This window comes from Lathyrus oleraceus, chromosome 2 (assembly GCF_024323335.1).
Source record: "Lathyrus oleraceus cultivar Zhongwan6 chromosome 2, CAAS_Psat_ZW6_1.0, whole genome shotgun sequence".
NCBI classification, from domain to species: Eukaryota; Viridiplantae; Streptophyta; class Magnoliopsida; order Fabales; family Fabaceae; genus Lathyrus; species Lathyrus oleraceus.
The window spans coordinates 83,665,954-83,688,341 of record NC_066580.1 but is presented as its reverse complement, the minus strand read 5'-3'; positions in this window follow the sequence as shown (position 1 = coordinate 83,688,341).

The following is a 22,388-nucleotide window of genomic DNA, read 5'->3' as shown; positions in this document are numbered from 1 at the left end:
TGATAAATTGTACCTTTTATGTATCTCTACACTCTCTTGAATGCAGTGAGATGACAATCTGATTGCGTCTCCACGAATCTGCTAAACAACCTGACACTTTGACAAACATTTGGTCTGGTGTTGCATAAATATCTTAAGGATCCAATGATTTACTTGTATAGTGTTGCACTTACAAATTTATCATTTGTATCCTTTTTTAATTTTGCTTTAGTCTCCAATGGTGTGACAGTTGCAATACAGTTACTCATCTTGAACCTTTTCAAGATATCTTGGGCACACTTCTTTTGGTGCAAGAACACTTCTTCACTTGTATCTTTAAACTCCTTTGCTAAAAAATCAAAAAGTTCCCTAGGTCGGACATTTCAAAATCATGCATCAGTTTCGACTTGATCCCTTTTATTTCTACTTCATCTGCACTTGTAATAAGCAAGTCATCCATATATAAGCATATAATGACTCGACTGAGCCTGCTTGTATTGCTGACATACATTCCATGTTCTGAGAAGCATTTTGTGAAATCTTTCTCGATCAGTAAGCTATTTATTCTTTTGTACCAAGCCATTGGGACTTGCTTCAAATCATATAGAATCTTCCTCAATTTATACACCTTCTTCGTCTACCCTTTGATTTCGAATCCTGGTGGTTGACTAACATAGACCTCTCCTTCCAATTTTCCATTAATAAATGTTTACTTTACATCTAGTTGATGTATCTTCCATCCTCTGTATGATGCAATCGACAAAGCAATTTTGATGGTTTCCAACCTTGCAACAGGTGCATAGACTTCATCGAAGTAGATACCATGTTTTTACAGAAAACCTCTTGCCACTAGTGTTGCCTTATGCTTGTCAATTTCACCATTTGGCATTAGCTTCAAATTGTAGCCTCATTTCACATAAATTGGCTTCTTGGTTTAATTTTCTACAAGCTCTCAGATCTTGTTCTTCTCGATTTCCACGAGTTCTTCTTGCATTGCTGCCAACCAATTTGAATCATTCATGGCTTGATCCTATCTGGTTGTGATTCTTCCATTGTTATCACTTCTTCACCATCTGCATCGATTGCTTGGTCTGGAAATCCTCATATCCATCTAGCTTTGTTGACTCAATTCTCGTTCTAGCATATCTTCTAACATTCTGATTGAGTGGTTCTTCATTTAGAGTGGTTGTGGCTTTAGTTTGTTGGTCTTCTTCAAGAATAGTTGTGTCTGTATACTGCTCATGTCGAACTGATCCCTGAGTCTCGTTCCACCATTTTCTCTCATCCACCAGAACATCTCTACTAATCACTAGTTTATCATTATTTGGTGAGTACAACTTGTATGCATATTAATAGTTAAATTTAATTAACAATTGTGATTTAAAGAATTTAATTAAAGAGCATGATACGTTTTTCCCTACCAAATAACTATTCTATTTTTCTAAAATTACACTCAATAATTAATTCTCTCTGCCTCCAAAACCTATTGGATTTTATACCCTGTCTTCCGCTTATTATATGTTGTCGCCATCTTTTAATATTAGGTATTTCCTTAAGGTAGCCTATTCATTATCTCAAAATTAGTCATCAACCTTCTTCCTTAAGATGACCGGTTGTCCCTCATATATCTCCTGATCATCTTCCTGAGACTCCAATCTTCTAATATTAAGTATTGGCTCAAGGTAGCCTTTTCATTGTCTCAAAAGTAGTTATCAACCTTCTTTCTTCAGATGACTGGTTATCCCACATATATCTCCTACTCATCTTCCCAAGACTCTTTCAACTTCTAAAGAGCCTCTTTGCAAAATTTCTTCTTTACCTATAAGGAGGATTAGAGCTCAGTGTTCATAATAAAAGGGAAAAGGTTGTCCCATTAACCTTCACTTCTTCCTGAAGACCCAACTCTTTCTTCTAAAGTTGGGTTTTATCATGCTCGATCGCCTCATATTTACCTTTCCAAGTACCCCCCTCCTTTGAAGGATTTCTCATGGCTAAAACATCACCCCGACCAACATTTGCCAAGGAAAACAAAGAAGCCGTATGATAAGCATATCAAGTCGCCTCAGAAATAAGTTTCATCATCTCCTCTTTGGGGAGATTCTGGATATAGGAAAGATCTTTCTTATAGATGGAACTTCTTAAGAGGTACGAGGAATCTAGGACGGAAGAATGATCGACAACTTTATCAAAGAGGAAGAGTATTTGGTGGTGGCAATAACATGTCCAACAGAAGGGTGTGGTTTTCACCCCTGATCCATTTTATTATTTTTAGGAGGAGGAGAAACCCAATCTTCAAACCCTTTAGTGACAGTATTGGATGAAGACTGACCTTGACCAAAGGAATTTGATTGGTGGCATAGACATCAAATCCAGTCGGAGGAGGAGTAAAAGATCGAGTTCAAGGACAAGGTAAACACCAATTAGGGAACATCCTGACATAGTGAGATTAACCTCTAATCTCGAAGATTATTTAATGAAGTATGCACCACTACAAAGAGGTAAAAAGAATAGTCGACAAGAAGGCTTCCAAAGCCGATAATCAACCCTGATTTGAAACACCTTTATTAAAGCCCATGCACTAGGATGAAGCTATGAATGGGCTATCTTTAAGAACTTTAACACTTCTTCTTCAAATTCGTTAAGAGGAAACCACAAGTTTATTCATGTAAACAGGAACTCATATAAAGAGATATAGCATTCTACGAAGCTGGTACAAATCATTTTTCCTAGCTCTATTGAGAGAACTAACCAACTAGAAATACGACCCACTTCTATATTAATTTCCTCGACGACCACATAACTAAATAAGAAAGGGCTTCCAATGAAGGTGACAAAAACAAGAAAGGGGGGTTTGAATTGTTTTGGAAAATAAGCGCTTTTGCAGAATAAGAACACACATGATTTTATACTGGTTCGCTTATAACACAAAGCTACTCCAGTCCACCCGGCCAAGGTGATTTCGCCTTCAAAAAGGACTTAATCCACTGATCTTGAAAGATTATTACAACCAACGTCTAAGAGAAGGATCTATTAGTCCTCCCAAGTATACAGACTACGCAGAGTCACTTGAGGAACAAAATCAATTTAGCAAAAGAAAATTGTAATCCAAAGTGCTTCTAAGATAAAGCAAATATTACAGCAAATAGAGCAAGTGAGAGATTTCACGTATGAGCAACAACTCGTGAAAGACTAAGAGAGAGAGTAGAGTTTTTCTGTGCGTTCAGGTGTGTCTCTCAATGAAGTTTGTCGTCCTTTATATAGTGGTGAAAGGGCCGTAGTAGTGATGGCCGAATATTTGACTTTGATGAGAGTTTAATTCCATTACTTCTGTGTTTCTTGCCATAACAGATTTTCTCCCCGAATAACTTCTTTCCAAATATACTTTCTTTCCATTTGAAGTTGTAGTTTCCGTTACTCTTTCTAGATAAGGAGATTCTTCGTCTGAATCTGCGTTAACTCTGTTAATCTGAGATTGTTGTGATGTGACATCAGAGCTTCTGATAGTCCTGGTCTTTTAGATCATCAGCGTTGATTCTAGAGGAAGTTTAGAGCTTCTGGTATTCTGCTATGCTATTTTGCTCAGAGTCAGAACTTCTAGAGCGCGCTTCTTCTTCAGATGCTTCTGATCTCCTGGTACTTCGTATCTGATTCGATTCTGTATCTGATAAAGCGATCAGATTCCTTTGTTCTTGTTCAGAGTCCTGCACACTTAGAAAAATTTCGTTAGAGTGCCATTTTTGGTTTCATCCTTTGTTATCATCAAAATCCTGGAATCTGTTGTAGAACAATTTTTGTTCTTACAATCTCCCCCTTTTTTATTATGACAAAACAAACTTAATTAATAGATGAAACATTCAGATATAAGAGTTTATCAGATCAGATAGAAGTGAGCTCCCCCTGAGATAGGCTAGGGAGTTCAAAAGTTCTTACCAGAGCTTCCACGCAATGAAGTGTCTAGTTACTCTTCTGTAACTTTCTGAGTCAAAGAGCGTTAGATAGATATTTATTGAATAATATGTTTGCAGAGTACTTGAAGGAATTAGATATGTTTTCATCAGAGCTGTTTTGATTTCTCCCCCTTTTTGTCAAAATCAAAAAGACTTAATAAAACAAAAAAAGGAAGACAATATATATATCCAGATAAGAGCATAAACATCAGAGACAAAAAACCACAAGCAAGAAAAAATCCTAGGTGCCTAAGGGTTGGGAGGAGGAGGCATCCTCTGAAGCAGCTAGGTCAGCAGATTCTGGATGTTGGCGTTGACTGTGTCCTGTTGATCCAATCTGGCTCAGACTTCCTTCTGCTCTTTCTGAAGCTCCTCAAGGGTCTTGAGGACCAGAGGGGAAAATATAGAGGACTCCCCCTGAGTTAGAGCATTCTGTTCTTCAGCACGGAGAGCTTCAACGTCAGCAGCGGCTTTAGCTTTAGCTTTAGCAACAGCTTTTGCTTCAGCTTCAGCAGCAGCAGCGTCAGCTAAAGCTTTGGCTTCAGCTTCCTTAACCCTTTGAATTTCTTCTTGTCTTGCTCTTTCTTCTACTTCCCTTCTGGCCTGTTCCTCAGCTTCTCTGGCTAAGTGCTCCTGTAGTCTTGCCTCAGCGTCTCTGATAAACTCGTTTCTGACTTGCTCAGAGAGGTTCTTCAGCTTGAAGGCCTCAGAGGTCATCCAACCAATAACTTTGTTCCAATGTGTCCTAACAGAGGAAGGATCATCACTGATGCCAGAGTTGATGGTCAGAGACTTGACCTTTTCAACTGATGCTCCTGCAAAGAGCATAATTGCTTCCTCTAGGGTTGGCAGGGAGTTTTCTGGTTCAGATGGTAGAGGTGAAGAAGTGGGAGGGCTTAAGTTGAGAATTTGAGGTTCAGCGGAAGTGTTTCGAGGGGTAATGTCAGAGGTGTTGGGGTCAGAGGGTTGAACGTCAGATGGAGTGATGTTTGGTTGTTCTGTGGGTGGTGAGGTTACTTCAGGTTCAGGTGGAGGTTGTTGTGGTTGTTGTGAGGCAAGGTTCTGAGTCTGAAGTTGGGCTAGAGTGGGAGAAGAGGGGTCAGAGAGTTCTGTGTCAGATGAGATGACAAAGTAAGAAGGTGATTCTGGGGCTGAAGATGAGGAGGAGGTTTCATTCATCTTTTCAGCTTCAGATAGGGGTAAGGAGGTAGAGGTAAGGTTGAATTTTGGGAGTGGTTGAGATGTTCTGGTCGTTGAAGGAGGGATTTCAGATGGAGTATATAGAGGTGTTGGTAGAGGAATGGAAGAAGCAAGTTGCTGTGTTTGTGCAGAGGGAGCAGGAGAGACAGACTTACCAGAAGACTCATGTAGAGGTGTTGGAGGTCTTGATCCAGAGGATTCTCCTAGCTTTGCCTTCTTCGCCTGTGATGTCTTCTCAGAGGGACCTCTTTTATGCCTCATGAAGTTGGGAGCTGTATCTGGTAGATCCTTTAAGTGGAAATCAGAGATATCTATTCCTTCATCCTTCAGACCTTGTAGGTAATGGAGAATTACCTCTCGGGGCTCTTCCTTTGAGAACAGATATAGACCATTGGGAATTTTCCTCTGATCTTTTAAAGTATCCCACGAAGTGTCCAGAGTAGGTCTAACGTTGACCTTCTCCAGAATCCCCATGCTCTTCAGATTCTTGGCGTTTATGGGTTTTCCAACGTCGATTGCCACATCCTCCATGAGTCTGTGTTTTAACAGATGATCCACCAGCTGACTTTCAATCAGAAAGTCGGAGATTAACCTTCCCAGAGGGATGTAGGTTCTGGGCTTCATGTGGTTTCTGGTATCCCACACAGAGTCTCTGAGGTACTTGAACAGAAGTGCTGGAAGGCATAGCTTCAGACCCTTGTGAATGCAGTACAAAATGCATTTCTGGTCTGTGTTGATGTAGTCTGAGGAGTTTGACGCTTTGCGATGATGGATTGTACCCAGAATGATCTTCAGCCAAACCCGAAGGTTCTGAAGTAGTTCCTTGTTCTTTGAGGGGTTGCCTTCTGCGTTTTGTTTGAAGATTGTTGGGTTGATTTCTTGAGATATGTATTTTTCCCTGGGATTGATGTTGTAGATTCTTCTGCCACCATCCTTTTCCATACCCAGAAGTGCAGCAATAGCCTTTTCAGTTATCACAATCTTTACTCCCAGAACATAGGAGACAATGAAGTAATCGTCAACGCCTGCAAATCTCCAGAATTCCTTCACAAGATTTGGGTAAACTGGACCATAGAGACGTTGAAAGTAGTTTCCCCAACCTTGTTTGTGAAGTTCTTCAGTGAGGTCTACGCCATTTCTTTTCATATTATCAAAATCCACCAAGGATTCACATAAAACTTCCAGTTTGTCAAAGGGCGTTGCAAGATGAATATGGGGCTCACGATCGAGAATGTGAGGTTCCTTGTGTATCACCTCAAATTTGCACCTCCCATTTGTATATACATTTCATTGTTAGGTCATTAACATTGCATTGTCATTGCATAGTCCATTGCATTGCATTAGTCAGACTGGTCAGGAGATTCAACTGTGCAAAGCAACAAGAGCATTTTCCATGAGATCAAAGCCCTAGGGTGATTCCCATGAGTTCACATGATTCAAGGATCATTTTGAAGTGATTTGGCCAAGTGTTGAAGGCTCAGAACTCATCAGTCCATGTGCAAATCATCTGAGGCCCTGAAAAGTCAACAAAAGTCAACTACACAGTCAACTGTGAATATGGAGGTGGGAAGTGGTTAGAGATGCTTCATTCATGTTCAAACAAGTCTCATTTGACATTTCAAACATCAACATTGAAGAATTTGAAGTCAGATCAAGACTTTCCAAAAATAGCAGGTGACTTGTAATTTGAACTTTCCAAAAATGGAAAGATTTTGGACCAACTTCAACTCAAGATTACATCATCAAGAAAGCTTCAAATGAAATTTTGTCCAACATGAAAGTTGAAGATCTTTCTCTCCCCTTTCCAAAAAGTCCAAGATCATGGATTTGTCATGTGTGGTTGAGGAGATATGGTCCAATCATGGCAAAGTCTGGTTTAAACTTCAAATGGACATAACTTTCAAACCAAAACTCCAAATTGAGTGGTCCTTTTTGCATTTTGATCCTTATAACATGTATTTTCCAAGCATATCATTACATGGCATAAAATCTCATTGCATGGCCTTTGGTTCACTCATGAAGATTTTGGGAGGAAATTGCATAAAATCATTTTTGTGGAACATATGCATATCAAATCAATTCAAAAGCTTGCAAGGGATGTTTTTAAGGCATTTTGGGCCAAGAACATGCACTGTTCACGTGCATGGGGGTGCATGGAGTGAAAATTTCATTTTTGCACTTACACCACAAAATGGATTAACCTCATTTGCATTTGGCCTAAACAGTTCATAAACATGATTAACATGGAGTATATATGCTTAACCCTAACTGTTTTACACCATGAACACATTTCAGATCTAGATTCAAGAAAAATCACAAAATTTTCCTCTCACTTTTTTCCAAAAATTCTTCAAACAAGAACACTTTTTGTTGCTTAATTCATCATCATGAAGTGTTGTTGAGTAGAATTGGATGTGGATTTAGAAGAAATCGTGGCACATTGAGCTAGAGTAGAAGCTTGAAGCATCCATGGCAGTTGAAGATTGAGCTGGTTTTGTGCATCATTGAGCTTCCATTTCATCATCATTCATCTCAATAAGCATATTGGAAGAGATCTGAGGACTTGTTTGAGCTTGTAACACGCGATTTCCCATTTTGTTCATCAAGAGGTCAGTTTTTCGACCTCTTTAAATCTCAAATTCATTATGCCTATTATGTAGTTCATTGATTGGTGATAATGCTGATGAAAATTTGGAGTGATTTGGTGCTGTTTTGAGCCAGATACATGCATTTCAAGTTTTGATGTTGATTTTGATTCTCTTCGATCCGTGCTTATCTTGTTGTTTTTGCATGAATTATTGTTGGATTCTTGATGTATGAGGCATGGTGAGTTGATTGATATAGGTTTTGTTAGTTTCTGGAACAATTGTGGAATCTGGAAATTCCAGATGAAGATCTTCATGATCTTCATCTTCTTGGTATGAACTGCATGCATATTTCCAGTTTTGCTGCGGATTGGCTTGAGATGTGCTACGAAATTCCATTTAGCTACGAAATTGAAACATGCGCGCCAGGTTTAGGGTTCGTGTGTCAAAACGCCATCGTTTGGCTTGGGCGCGCTTGGCATTTCAAATATAGTCTCGGTTCGAATCCGAGCGAAGCCTTTTTCTCATTGCCTTTGCATTTTTCTCTATTCCATCATTATTTCATGCCATGCTTCACATTTTAATTTCAAAATTTCTCCAAACTTCAAAAAATCACCATAAATTGAAAATTAATCCAAATGACCTCCAATTTTTTTGCATTATGATCCTCATTCTGTCTACCTTTTTATGATTATTGAATTGCAAGTTGTGCCTGGTTAAAAAAATGATTTGCCCTAGGGAGATTGAACATGTGTTCATTTGTGCTATTGCCTTATTCATTTGATCATAAAATGCTTGTTTCTTATCCAATGCTTCTAAAATTTTGCATGCTATTTCTAGACATGTTGAGTGATGTTTTGGCTTTGGTTTGAGATTTTTACCATGATCCATCTCTGTTTTATGATTATGCTAAGTTGGTGTGACAATTTGTGTCACACATTTGGTTGTCTGTTTTATGTTAAGTGCTTGCCATGCCTAATGATGTCCAATACCTCTAATTTTTTGTGTGATGATCTTGTTATATGTCATGTTTTCTCATGAATTTTGTCAAGATTTTTTGAGTCATTTTTGATTTAATGTGCATTTGTTTATTCTGATGTCTCAATGTGATCACCATTTGCATGCCTTGCCATGTTTTGTTCATGAAATGAATTTGGTTAATGATTTTAATATGGGACTTTTTGAGATGTGTTCTTGATTGGATGAAGATGATTCATGTTAAATTTCATGTTCTGTTTTGGATTTTTGATCCTCCTTTGACCCTAGGCTTTGACCTAGTGGTTTGTGGCTTACATGTGGGCTTTGATTTCAGGTTTAAACATCCAAGTCCATAGTTGATGATGCTTCCTCATTTGATCATTGATGTTTTCTCTTAATTACTAACACTTGTGTGTTTTGTAGGTTGATGTTAGCTCATTTGAGTTTGCTTTGTGGCTTACACAGTGTGAACATTGTTTGTCTGTTTGCTATTGCTTATTGATTGTTTGTCTGTACAATTGAACTGATTAGTTTAGATTTTTCACAGGTACCTAAGTTGCTTTGAGTTCTTTTGAACTTGCTTTTGCTTTGCTTGGTTGCTTAACCACTGAGGTATAATTTCTCTGACTTCATGTAGTCTGGAAGACCTGTCCTGTTATGTGGGCAGGCACCTGTCTGAAGCCCTCCTTAAGAGGCAATGCTTGAGAATGTTTACTTTTGTGCCAAGCAGGTAAAGACCTCTTAAGAGGCAATTGGCAGATAAAAGGGATGTGTAATCCATCCCCTGCTATTCAGTTGAGTCATTCATCCTGCTCACACCATTGTGTTGATGCATTTTGAATCAAAACCCAAGATCCATGTTGTGTCAGTCATATGTGGAGAAGAGTTCCTACATTTTGAACTCCCACACCTTCATTTGTCTGAAGCTCTCCCAGGCCAGGGATAAGAGCTGTGAGGTCTTACCCTCACTTCTCATTTCATCTGCTTCACCCTAACTCTCAATGTTAGGGTTAAGAGCTCACTACACCCGATTCCAGTTGGCTTGTGTCTCACAGCCTAACCTTGTATGAGCCCATTTGTTTGCATATAGTGTGTGTGCTTGCTTTGTGTGCTTGTATGTTTTTTGCCTGTGCTGTTTAGGATAGCTTGCTCCCTGTGCAAGTTAGATAGAAACCTTAACATAGGGATCGTATGCATGACAACTTATAGGCTCGAGTCGTAGTCTCCCTAGTAGTTTGTGTCTCCCTTTGTATCTGGTTAGGTTAGAAGTTCTTTCCCTGTTTAGGGGAACTACGTCGCCCTGATCCTCATACCAGATGAGGTACGTAGGCAGACGATGAGCTGATCTCTCCTGGCACCCTTTTGCTTTTTCAACCTTTTTGTGTTTGTTGGAGTCTGACATAAGTCCAGCGATTGGCAGTTGGTTTCCTGTGTCTTGTTTGCTTGTTGGAGTCTGACGTAAGTCCAGCGATTGGCAATTGGTTTGCAATGTGTGTTTGTTGGTTCGGAGTCTGATGTAAGTCCAGCGATTGGCATTCAGTTTCCAGGTTTGCCTGTTTGTGTGGAGTCTGACGTAAGTCCAGCGATTGGCAGTCGGTTTCCTGTGTGGTTTTGTTTGGCGTGCGTTAGCCGAGCTACGAGTGCTCTGATTCTTCTCCGGTCAGAGAAGATACGTATGCATAGGATGCGACATCCTAGCGAGCACGTTTCTCCCTGTCCCGAACTACGTCGACTCCGATGTCTGTGCCTGACAGACTACGTAGGCCCAGGATGCGATATCCTACTGAGTCCTATTTCTCTTGTCTTTCTGTGTGTTCCTTCCAGCCTTGTGTGTAGTTTGTGATCAGTTTTTAGCAACCTTATCCTTTCTTTTGTGCGTGGATCCCGTCGAGTACGAAGAATGCGTAGGGGTGCTAATACCTTCCCTTCGCATAACCGACTCCTGATCCCATCTTTCTTTGGTCGCGAGACCATGTCTTTTCCAGGTTTACTTCGAGCGTTTCCTTTCCCTCTTTTGGGGTAAATAACGCATGTTGGCGGCTCTGTTGTTTTGTTTTCCCGCCGGTTTTTCGCGTAATGCGACAGCTGGCGACTCTGCTGGGGAAAGGACGAGAAGTTGACCTCTTGCTGGTCCATCTTCCCTAAGCGAGTCTCTCCTAGCGCTCTCTAGGATAGGGTTTGGTTGCTTTTGTTGTTTTATTTATTGCATTTATTTGTTTATATTTGCATTTATATTTGCATTTATGTTTGCATTTATGTTTGCATTCATCATATATTCATCTGTGCTGGTTGTGTTGTGTTTGTCCCTCTGTTGGGGTGGGAGTTACCTGAGGTAAAAGGCCCAATACCCAGGCTATGAGTGAACTCTAGGATACCTAGGAATAGAGTGATTCTTGGGAGGCGGGTGGTATTGCGCCAAGTGGAACTTGATATCACGAGCAGTTCAGATCCTGATGGGGTATTATCGGTACATGCTTCGGGTGTGTACATGATGATATTCTATGAAAGGGTTGTTTATCCTGCGTTTCTCTTGACCTTACCCTGGCCTAGATGACACCCGTGAGTGGGGAGGGAATGATCATTATTACAGGTACCGTTGGTGACTTGTTGGTGACTCTTTGGTCCTGTTGGTGACTTAGTTCAGATGACTTTGGGTCTCAGATGATTTTTGGGGTCTCAGATGATTTGTGGTTCCGAATTCAAGTCGAAGCTTTGGTCCTGTGCTCCGTGATACACAGCCAGCCAGTCGTGTTTGCATCATTTGCATCATAGCATATTTATTTTCAAAAAATAATGCAAAAAAAAAGAAGAAAAAAAGTGAAAAAGAGAAAAGAAAAAAAAAGCTAATCTCTTCATGCATATCATTTCTCAGGTTCATTCAGGAGTCTATTCATTGTGAGAGATGGCATCCGTTCCAGAGTTGAAGCGGAAGACTTGCTCCTACAGTTTTCACCGTGAGCCATTGACGTCTTTGATAGAGTTGAGCAACCTTGTGACCGGTGGTAATCAGAAGGTGTTTGCTGATCAGTATGGGGACTTGTTGACACTGTTGAAGATGGTGGTAGATCCAATGCCGTTGTAGACTCTTCTCCAGTTCTATGACCCAGAGCTCCGATGTTTCACTTTCCAGGATTATCAGTTGGCGCCCACTCTTGAGGAGTACTCCATTCTGCTGAATGTCCCGATCAGATACCAGGTACCTTTCTTGGATGTTCCAAAGGAGGTTGATTTCAGAATTGTTGCCAGAGCTCTTCATCTGAGTGGCAAGGAGGTGAGTGATAATTGGAAGTCAAGTGGTGACGTTGTGGGTTTGCCCTTGAAGTATCTGTTGAGGATGGCTAGAGAAGAAGCAAAGAAGGGAAATTGGGAAGCTTTTCATGCTTAGTTGGCTATCATGATCTATAGGATTGTCTTGTTCCAAAGTATGCCTAACTTTGTGAACTTTGCTGCAGTCACTATCTTCATTGGAGGAAACCCAGTTCCCACTTTGTTAGCTGACACTTACTATGCTATTCACAGTAGACATGGTAAGGGTGGAGCTATCAGATGCTGCCTCCCTTTGTTGCTCAGATGGTTCTTGTCTCTTCTGCCAGTCAGTGGACCTTTTATGGATGCTCAGAGCACTCATAAGTGGACTCAAAGGATTATGTCTCTTACCTCTTATGATATCAGGTGGCAGTCTTACCGGATGGATGTGCGTAATGTCATCATGAGTTATGGAGAATTTCGTAATGTGCCACTTATAGGGACTAAGGATTGCATCAATTACATTCCGGTTCTTTCTCTTCGCCAGTTGGGGTTTATGATGAATGGAAGACCACTTGATGCTGAGATAGCTGAGAGTGTGTATTTTGAGAAGCGGAATGACCCTGCTAGATTGGAACAAGTAGGAAGAGCTTGGAAGACCATTGGTGTCAAGGATAGAGCTGTTATGGGGAAGAAGTTTGCAGTTGCTATGCCTGATTACCTTGATTGGGTGAAGAAGAGAGTTGAGACTTTGTTGTTACCCTATGATAGGATGGAGTCATTGCAAGAGCAACCAGCTTTGATCCTTGCTGAGAATGTGCCTGCTGAGCAGTACAAGCAAGCCTTGATGGAGAATCGTCGGTTGAAAGAGAAGGAACGAGATACCCAGATGGAACTTTACAAAGCCAAAGCTGACAAGTTGAACTTGGCTCATCAACTCAAGAGCGTGCAAGGTGAAGATGTTGCTAGAGTGAAGAGCAAGAAGAGGTCCTATGAGGAGATGGAGGCACTGTTGAATGCAGAACACTGGGAGTGCTTGAGGTTGCAGAGAGCTGAAGCTAGCTACCAGAAGAAGATACGATACCTAGAGAAGAAAATCAGAGACAAAGACATCCAACTGAAGAAGGAAGTTGACTTAAGACATGCATCAGAGAGCCAGCTTGGAGGAGAAGTTGTAGAGCTCAGAAGACAACTGAAGGAGAAGCTCACTCCTCTGCCAGAATGTTCAGAATGTGACCTGTTGATAGACCAGTGTCAGTACCTGAAGACTCTCGTTCCTGGAAGTCATTTGTCTTAGCTCGTATCTCTGTTGTTTATGTTGAGAATCACCTCCAGGCTTGTTGGATGAGATTCATTGTTGTACCCTGATCATTTGAACCTTTGTTGTATGATCTTGTTGCTCATATCTATAGATGAGGTTGTTGATGTTTCGCCTTGTGCTCATTTATCCTGTGTATGCTGTTGCTTTGTTTGTATTGCAGGTTGCCATTTCTTGAAAGATGAATTGGGCTCTTGAATGCCTGAGAAATGAACATATCATGTGCATCATACGCATCATAAGCATCATACACATATCATTTTGTATTACAGGTGTTCTTGATCGAGACTTCTCACTCTGGTTCCTGTGTCAGGCAGGATAGCTAATCAACGTCCGCACCGCAATGCAACCAGACTGAATCAACAGAGGAACATGGACCAGGTTCAAGCAGAGTTGGCTGAGATGAGGGCTAACATGGCCCAATTCATGACAATGATGCAAGGGGTCGTTCAAGGGCAAGAGGAGCTGCGTGCCTTAGCCCAGAGACAAGAAGCTGTGATCCCACCGCCCAGTCGTGCGTCGCCAGTGGGTGTTCTCGTGAATGATAATGTTGCTGCTGTTGCTCCCGCCAATGATTACGCCGTGGGTGATGATTTGAGGGGTATTAGAATCAATGGACAGCCTCTTGCTGCAGAGACTGTTAATGCCAGAGCTACTCGGGCTCCCGTTCGACATCCTGCTCCGCTAGTTGACAGGCAGGAGGATATGTTCACACTACTCAGTGAAGATGATGAAGTTGTGGGAAAAACTGACGAAAGAGATCGGAAAGTTGATGCCCTAGCTGAAAAAATCCGAGCTATGGAGTGTCAGAACTCCCTGGGTTTTGATGTGACTGTAACACCTCAAAATTTGCCCTCTTCTCTTGGGACTAGCATTAACATATTACATACATTTTTAGGTCATTAGGCATTGCATATTGCATATCATGTGGTTACATTGTGCAAGCCATTATCTCAAGTCTTGATCAGGAGATGAGAAAGTCAAAGTGCAAGCCTAGGGTTTCTTTGGACTAGTCATTGATCATCTGAGGATGGGGCAGTTCAAATTAGGGTTTCATGGTTCTCAATGGATATTGGTCTTCATCTTGATTGCAATGATACATCATCATCATCATGGTTGGATTTCATCAAGTGTTGGAGCTGATTCCTTGAGATTAGGGTTTTGACCACTGGTCAACCCTAATCAGTTGCATTGGGCCAATCAGGGCATGATCAGGAGATGGGGTTTATGATGGGTATGGAGATCATTCCATGATTATATGAAGATTATTGAGGCTAGGGTTTCATCCTTGAGCCATTTCATCAGGAGATTGGGGCTCAGACTGACCAATGCATGGCCAAATTCATCTATCAGCTGAAAAAGTCAACTGTGGTCAACTGTACATGATTTGATGGATTTGGAGGTGGAAATGAGTTGGATATACTTCATTCATGTTGGAGCAAGTGTTATTTGACATGTCAATGCTCAAGAATGGAGAAAATAAAGTCAGAACAAAAATTGCCAAAAATAGAAAGTGACTTGTAATAGAAGTTTCCAAAAATGGAAAGTTTTTGACCTCAAGACCACGTGTCCAAGGAAGCTTCAAATGAAAAATTGTTCAACATGAAAGTTGTAGATCTTGTTCTCACCTTTCCAAAAAGTACAAGAACTTGAAAATCCCATGTATGGTTGTCAAGTTATGGTCCAGTGAATTTCAAAAATGACCCATAATCAGGAGGGCATAACTTCCACATGGAGTGTCCAAATTGGATGTTCTTTATATGCACAAACTCCATTTGACATGTACTTTCATGGTGCATAATTGGATTTCTTCAAAAATGGTCAATGCAAAAGGTCAAATTTCAACTGAACAGTTAAATGGACCAGGGGCAAAATTGTCCAACTTGTGAAATAATTGGAATTTTTGAGTGGGGATTTTTGCAACACTTCATAAATGGCATTTGAAACTTGTTGGAATATTCATAACATGCTAAGGCTTCATGGTTTGGAAAATGGTTTTTGAAATGAACTTGAATAATTGAACACATAGCCATTCACATGTGGAATTTCCAAAATACACATCCAATGAGCATAAGCCAAGTTGCAACAGCTCACACATGTCATTTTGAGAGTGTGTGAGCTGTCCATGAGCTGGCAATGAGCTGGCATATGAAGTTACATTTTTGCCCTTGGTGTGAAAATGACATTTTTACTAATCATTTCCATTTGGCTAATGAGAGTGATTAAGTAGTGATTAAGCAAGAGTATATATTCTTAATCATCTCTAAATCATAACAGAATTCATAATTTCACAAATCAAGATCTCTTTTCCCTCCAATTTCTCAAAAACCTCTCAAGAACACATAAGCAAAAATTCCAAAATCTCTTCCAATTCTCTACCAAACTGTGAAATTCTTGTTGCTGCCATCTCCAATCATCATCTTCTTCCACTGTTTTGGTTATTCATCGTCCAAATCGTCACCAAACGCAACTGTTCATATGTGATGCATCCATGGCTTTTGAAGAATTCGTGCATTAGAAGCAACTTCAGTTGGACTTAACACCTGCATTCAACTTCCTAAAGCCTACACTCCATCTGTTTTTGGTCAAGAGGCGCAAAGAGCACGCGAATTATCACTGCCATAGCAAGGTACTCAAAATTCGAGTCTCATGATTCTTTCAATTATCATATGCATTTTGTAGTTTGTTTGATGTAGTTTATCATGCTAGGCTTGGTTTGTGAAACGATGAACTATAGGTTGAGAAATCTGAACTCGAAGCTTTGAATGTGAAACTTTATTCGATCGATCCGTGAGCTGTGTTAGGAGTTAGGTGTAATTAGTTACATAGTTGAGATGTACATGGTGAGACGATTCTAACGGATATTCATTTGTTGATTTTGGTGGAAGTTTGAGTCGAAACCGTTTTTGAGGTGTTACAGCGGCACAGTTGAAATGGCCAAGGGCAAAATTGTCCAACTTGTGAAATAATGGGAATTTTTGGATGGGGATTTTTGCAACACTTCACAAATGGCATTTGAAACTTGTTGGAATATTCATAACATGCCAAGGCTTCATGGTTTGGAAATTGGCTTTTGAAATGGACTTGAAAATGAACACATAAGCCATCACATGGTGAAAATGAGAAATATGCATCCAATCAACATAAGCCAAGTTGCAACAGCTCACACATGTCATTTTGAGAGTGTGTGAGCTGTCCATGAGCTGGCAATGAGTTGGCATGAGAAGTTACATTTTTGCCCTTGGTGTGAAAATGACATTTTTGGTAATCACTTGGCATTTGGTTAATTAGTGTGATTAAGCATGGATTAAGCAAGAGTATATAATCCTAATCATCACTAAATCATAACAGAAATCACAATTCCCCAAAATCAATCTCAAATTCTTCAAATTCTCCCAAATTCTCAAGAACCATATAGAACTTCAATTGATCAAAACTCTCTCAATTCTTGATCAATTTTCGAAATTCTTCTTGCTGCAAACTCCACTCATCATCTTCTTGTACTGTTTTTGGAAATTGGATTGGATAGAGCTTCAAATCGCAACTGTTGCAAATGAGGTCATCCATGGCAAATTCCAATTTCTCATGATTGGAGCAAGTTCGAGCTAGGCAAAAGCTTCTATTCATCTCACCTATCATCATTCTTGATCTGTTTTGGTGATCCAAGCGCAAACTCATCCAATTCCGACACTGCCTTCAAATTAAGGTGACAAATCAAATCTCGCTATTGCTTCAATTGTTGTATGCATTTTGTAGAGTTTTCCATGTAGATTATCATGATATAATTAGTTTTTGCAATGGTGAAACATAGCTCGAGTTATCTTGATTAGAAGTTAGGATGTGAAAACTTAATTCATTCGATCCGTGAGATACGTGAATTTCTGGACGTTTTTATGATGATATTCGTACTCCACGTGACGTGACCTTTCCAACGGTTATTCATTTGTGAGATTTGGTTGAGAAATGAGCGAAACCGAATTTGCCGTTCCAAGCTTGTGCATGCCGCGCGAAGGAGATGATGAAGTTCTGGAGAAAAGCTGCGTTAATCCACTAAAGCGTGATGCAATTTTCAAATGTTGTTTGGCGCCGGTTTGGACCAACCGGAAGGTGCCACCGCATTAATGAATTGGACCGGCCTAGGTTAATTACGATACTGCCATTGCTGTAATTCAAATTCATCTTAATTAATTAATAACAATTACATAATTATTTTATAATCCATTTAAATCTTAGAAAAATCATAAAAAATTATTGGAAGGTCACAAAAATATGAGGATTTTTTCTACAGCTTCCATTTTGTCTCTAGTTTTTTATGAGTATGATTTTGCAAATTGTGCATGATGAATTGTTGACTTTGCCTAGGGTTGTTTGACATGTATGTATTTTTGACACATTTTGCCATTTCCATTGTAAAATCCTCATGCTTTGAAAGAAATTCTTGAAAATTTTTGTGATGATTGTGGACTTGCTAATGGTGATTTACATGTAAATTTTGTGAATTTTGGATTCCTGGTGATTGAGTTGTGAATTTTTGAATCTAGGTGTGACAATTTGTGTCACACCTAGCTAGGTCAACTTTCTGGATTTATTTTCATGACCTAGAGATGTTGGATTGGCTTGAAATTTTATATGTGTTTTCATTAACATGTTAAGATGCTATGTGTATTTTTCTGGATTTTTCCATTGCATTTTCAATTTGATTGGTATTTTTCATCTCTGTTGGTCAAATGTGCAAGCTCATGTGATATATGTTTGGAATATCTTTGTGAAATGCTCATATGGTATTGGATGATGATGAAATTTGGTATGCTGGTAATAGACACATGATAGGACATGATGCTTTTGGTTCCATTCATTTCTTTTTTGTTTTCATTGACTTATGAATTTTTGAAGTGAATGCATGTGTTGATGTTGTGGTTTGGCTCATGTAATTGTGTCTGTTTTTCTTGATTTTCATTGACATAGTTCCTTTTGTCCAATTGAGCTGAAAATTGACATGCTATACCTTGAATATGTCCTGTTTAGGTGTAAATTATTTGAGGATTTTTGGATTTGTTTTGATATGGATTTGAATGCAATAGTTCTGTTTGGACTTTGGATGTTCCATTTGACCTAGTTTGGCTTGATTTGTGCATGAAATAAATATAGTGAATGATATGAACATGGGATCAATTGCCTTGGTTTTCTATTTGTGTTAATTTGAGTTTGGTTGAATATCCCTTGCTGTTTAGACATTTTTCTCACTTTTGGACCCTAGGCTTGGCCTAGTGGTCTTGTTTCTCACATTTGCTTGATTTTTCAGGATAAAAAGCACAATGCTCAAGGAGATTGAATCAAGTTAATTCAATTGAGTTTGTTGGATGTTTGTACACTAACATAACTTTGTTTTGTAGGTTGTGAACCTTAGGCTTGGGCTTATAGCTTGCCTTGTTATGCATTGACTTGTATAGTCTGACTGATTAACATTTGCTGTTTATTGTTGTCTGTCTGAGTACTGATGACACTTGATTGTTTTCAGGTACATTTAGTTGCGTACAGTTCTTTAAGAACTTGCTTGCTGCTGCTTGGTTTTTAAACCACTTGAGGTAGGACTTCTATTCTTCATGTAGTCTGGAGACCCGGTCTGTTATTTGACCGGGCAAACTGTCTGAAGTCCTCCTTAAGAGGCGATGTTTGTGATTGTTTAATATTGTGCCTAAGCAGGTAAAGTCCTTAATCAAGGCAATTGGTGGAAGCCAAGGGATATGCAATCTATCCCCCACTATTCTGTGAGTCGTCCCTCTGCTCACACGGCTGTGTGTTGATGCATTGGGACACAAACCCATGATCTTGTACTTTGTACAGTTGTGTCAGAGTCCTTGAGCGTAGAAGGGTCCCTCCATTCTGGACCCACGCTCCCTTTGTCAGAAGCTCTCCCTGGTCAGGGATAGGAGCTGTGAGGTCTCATCCTCACTTCACCTTTTCATCTGCTTCACCTTAGCCTCGTAATGGCAAGGTTAAGAGCAAATAATACCCATGTACAGACGACTTGCTTCGGCAGTCAAACCCATTGTTTGAGCCCACTTGATTGGTTATAGTGTGTGCTTTGTGAATATTTGTTTGACATGGTTGTTTGAAATGCTTGATGATTATATGCTTGTATGCTTGCTTCTTTCCTGGATAGGAGTAGCTTGCAGTTGTGCAAGTAGGTAGAAACCTCAACGTAGGGTAACGATGTATGACAACACTAGGCTCGAGTCCAGCTCCCTGGTAGTGTGTCGCCCCTTGGTTTCTGGCTGGATTTTCTTTCCCTTGAGGGGGAACTACATCGCTCTGATCCTTGTTCCAGACGAGGTATGTAGGCAGGTGGTCGTGCGAGACCACTCCGGGCAACCTTTTTCTTTTTTTGCGTGTGTTTACTTGTTATCTGATTGTGTTATGTTCGGATGCCGACGTAAGTCCAGTAAGTGGCTGTCGGGCTCCACGTTTGCCGTTTTTGTGTTTTGGCTCGGATGCCGACGTAAGTCCAGTAAGTGGCTGTCGGGCTCCACGTTTGCCGTTTTTGTGTTTTGGCTCGGATGCCGACGTAAGTCCAGTAAGTGGCTGTCGGGCTCCACGTTTGCTGTTTTTGTGTTTTGGCTCGGATGCCGACGTAAGTCCAGTGATTGGCTGTCGGGCTCCAGGTTTGCCATCTGTTTGTGCGTTTTGTGTTGTTTGGCGTGCGTAAGCCGAACTACAGTGTCTCTGATTCTCGTTCCAGACGAGATATGTAGGCATAGGATGCGACGTCCTATCGAGCTCCCTTCTCCTAACCCCATCTGCGTTCCCTGTGTGTGTGTGTGATGTTTTAGCAACCTATTCTTTATTCTAGAACGTGGATCCCGTCGAGTACGACGGACGTGAGGGGTGCTAATACCTTCCCCTTGCGTAACCGACTCCCTTACCCTTTCTCTTTGGTCGCGAGACCATTTCCTTTCCAGGTTTCTCTGAGCGTTTCCTTTCCCTATATTGGGATAAATAACGCGCAGTGGCAGCTCTGTGTTGTGTTTTTATTTGAGTCCCGCCGGTTGTTTTTTCGCGGATGCGACAGTGACCAATATGGGCTTGGTTGAAGGATTGAGAATTCCCTACAAATTCAAAGCGCCCTCATTTGACAAATACAACGGTACTTCTTGCCCTCGCACCCATGTGTAGGCCTACTACCGGAAGATCTCTGCTTATACAGATGACGAGAAGATGTGGATGTACTTCTTCCAGGACAGCTTGTCTGGGGCTTCCTTGGATTGGTACGTGGAGCTGAAGAGAGAACCTATCCGAAGTTGGAGGGATCTGGGTGAGGCCTTCTTGAGGTAGTACAAACACAATATGGACATGGCACCGAGCCAGACTCAGTTGCAGAGTCTATGTCAAAAATCAGGTGAAAGTTTTAAGGAGTACGCCCAGAGATGGCGTGAGTTGGCTGCAAGAGTACAACCCCCTGTGCTGGAGAGGGAGTTGAGTGATATGTTTATCGGTACTTTACAAGGGGTATTCATGGACCGGATGGGGAGCTGCCCGTTTGGTAGTTTCTCAGATGTTGTAATTTGTGGGGAAAGGACAGAGAGCTTGATTAAAGCTGGGAAGATTCAGGATGCTGGTTCCTCATCTTCAAAGAAACCATTTGTTGGGGCACCTCGCAGGAGAGAGGGTGAAACTAATGTCGTACAACACCGGAGGAATACAAACAGAGGTCAATATCGCCAGGTTGCTGCTGTGACCATCCCATCACCTCAACCTCGTCAACAGCAACAACAGAGAGTTCAACAACCACAACCACAACAACAACAGCAACGTCCGTTTCAGCAGAGACAGAGAATGTCGGATTGACGTTTCGACCCGTTGCCGATGACATACGCTGAATTGTTACCCGAATTGCTCAGATTGGGATTCGTAGAGTTGCGTACTATGGCTCCGTTGGCAAAAATACCACCTGGGTATGATGCCAACGTGCGTTGTGATTTCCATTCTGGTGCTCTAGGGCACCACATTGAGAACTGTAGGGCTTTTCATCATAAGGTTCAGGACTTAATTGACGCCAAAACTATCAATTTTGCTCCTGTGCCGAATGTTGTGAACAATCCTATGCCTCAGCACGGTGCGCATAGGGTGAACAATTTGGAAGACGGTGAAGCTGAAGACTTGGTGGTCAGTGTTGATGAGATTCAGACTTCGTTGGTTGTTGTGAAGGATCGTCCGTTGAGTGGGGAAGTGTTCCCGGGCTGCTGTGAAGACTGTTTAGATTGTGTTCATTCAGAGAATGGTTGTGATAAGCTGAGGGCTGGTATCTAGAGATTGATTGACGAGGGTTGTCTGCAGTTTGCTCGGGCTGTGAAAGAACGTGGGGTGGTGTCAACTGTCACCATTTATTTCAAACCGTCCGAGGGACGTGGCCAGAGAATTGTCAGTGCGCCTGCGACCAGTGGTACCCCTGTTACTATTTCTGCTCCAGTAACTGTCGGTACTCCCACTACCACTACCATCGTTGCTTCAGGAAGAAGGGTTGTTGAAAATAGTAGGGTTGTGCCATGGAAGTATGACAATACTTATCGCAGTAACAGAAGGGCTGAAAGTCAGGTCAAGCCAGTGAACCAAGCTCCTGTGACAATTGGTGTACCTAGTAGAACTCCTGTGATTGCAAGTCCAGTTGTGGATAATGTTGGGGGACCAGGAGGTTTTACAAGGAGTGGTCGTCTGTTTGCACCACAACCGTTGAGAGACAACAATGCCGAGGCTCTCGCCAAAGCTAAGGGTAAGCAAGCTGCGGTTGAGGAAGAACCTGTTCAGAAGGAAGCGTCTGAGGGCTCGTTTGAGAAGGATGTGGAGGAGTTTATGAAGATTATAAAGAAGAGTGACTATAAGATTGTAGATAAGCTGAATCAGACTCCGCCCAAGATCTCTATACTCTCGTTGCTGCTGTGCTCTGAGGCAAACCGTAATGCCTTGTTGAAAATGCTGAATCTGGATTACGTGCCTCAAGAGATCTCTGTCAACCAGTTGGAGGGTGTGATTGCAAATGTCAGTACCAGGCATGGTTTGGGGTTCACAGATTTGGACTTGACGCCTGAAGGTCGTAATCATAACAAGGCCCTGCATATTACTATGGAGTGCAAAGGCGCA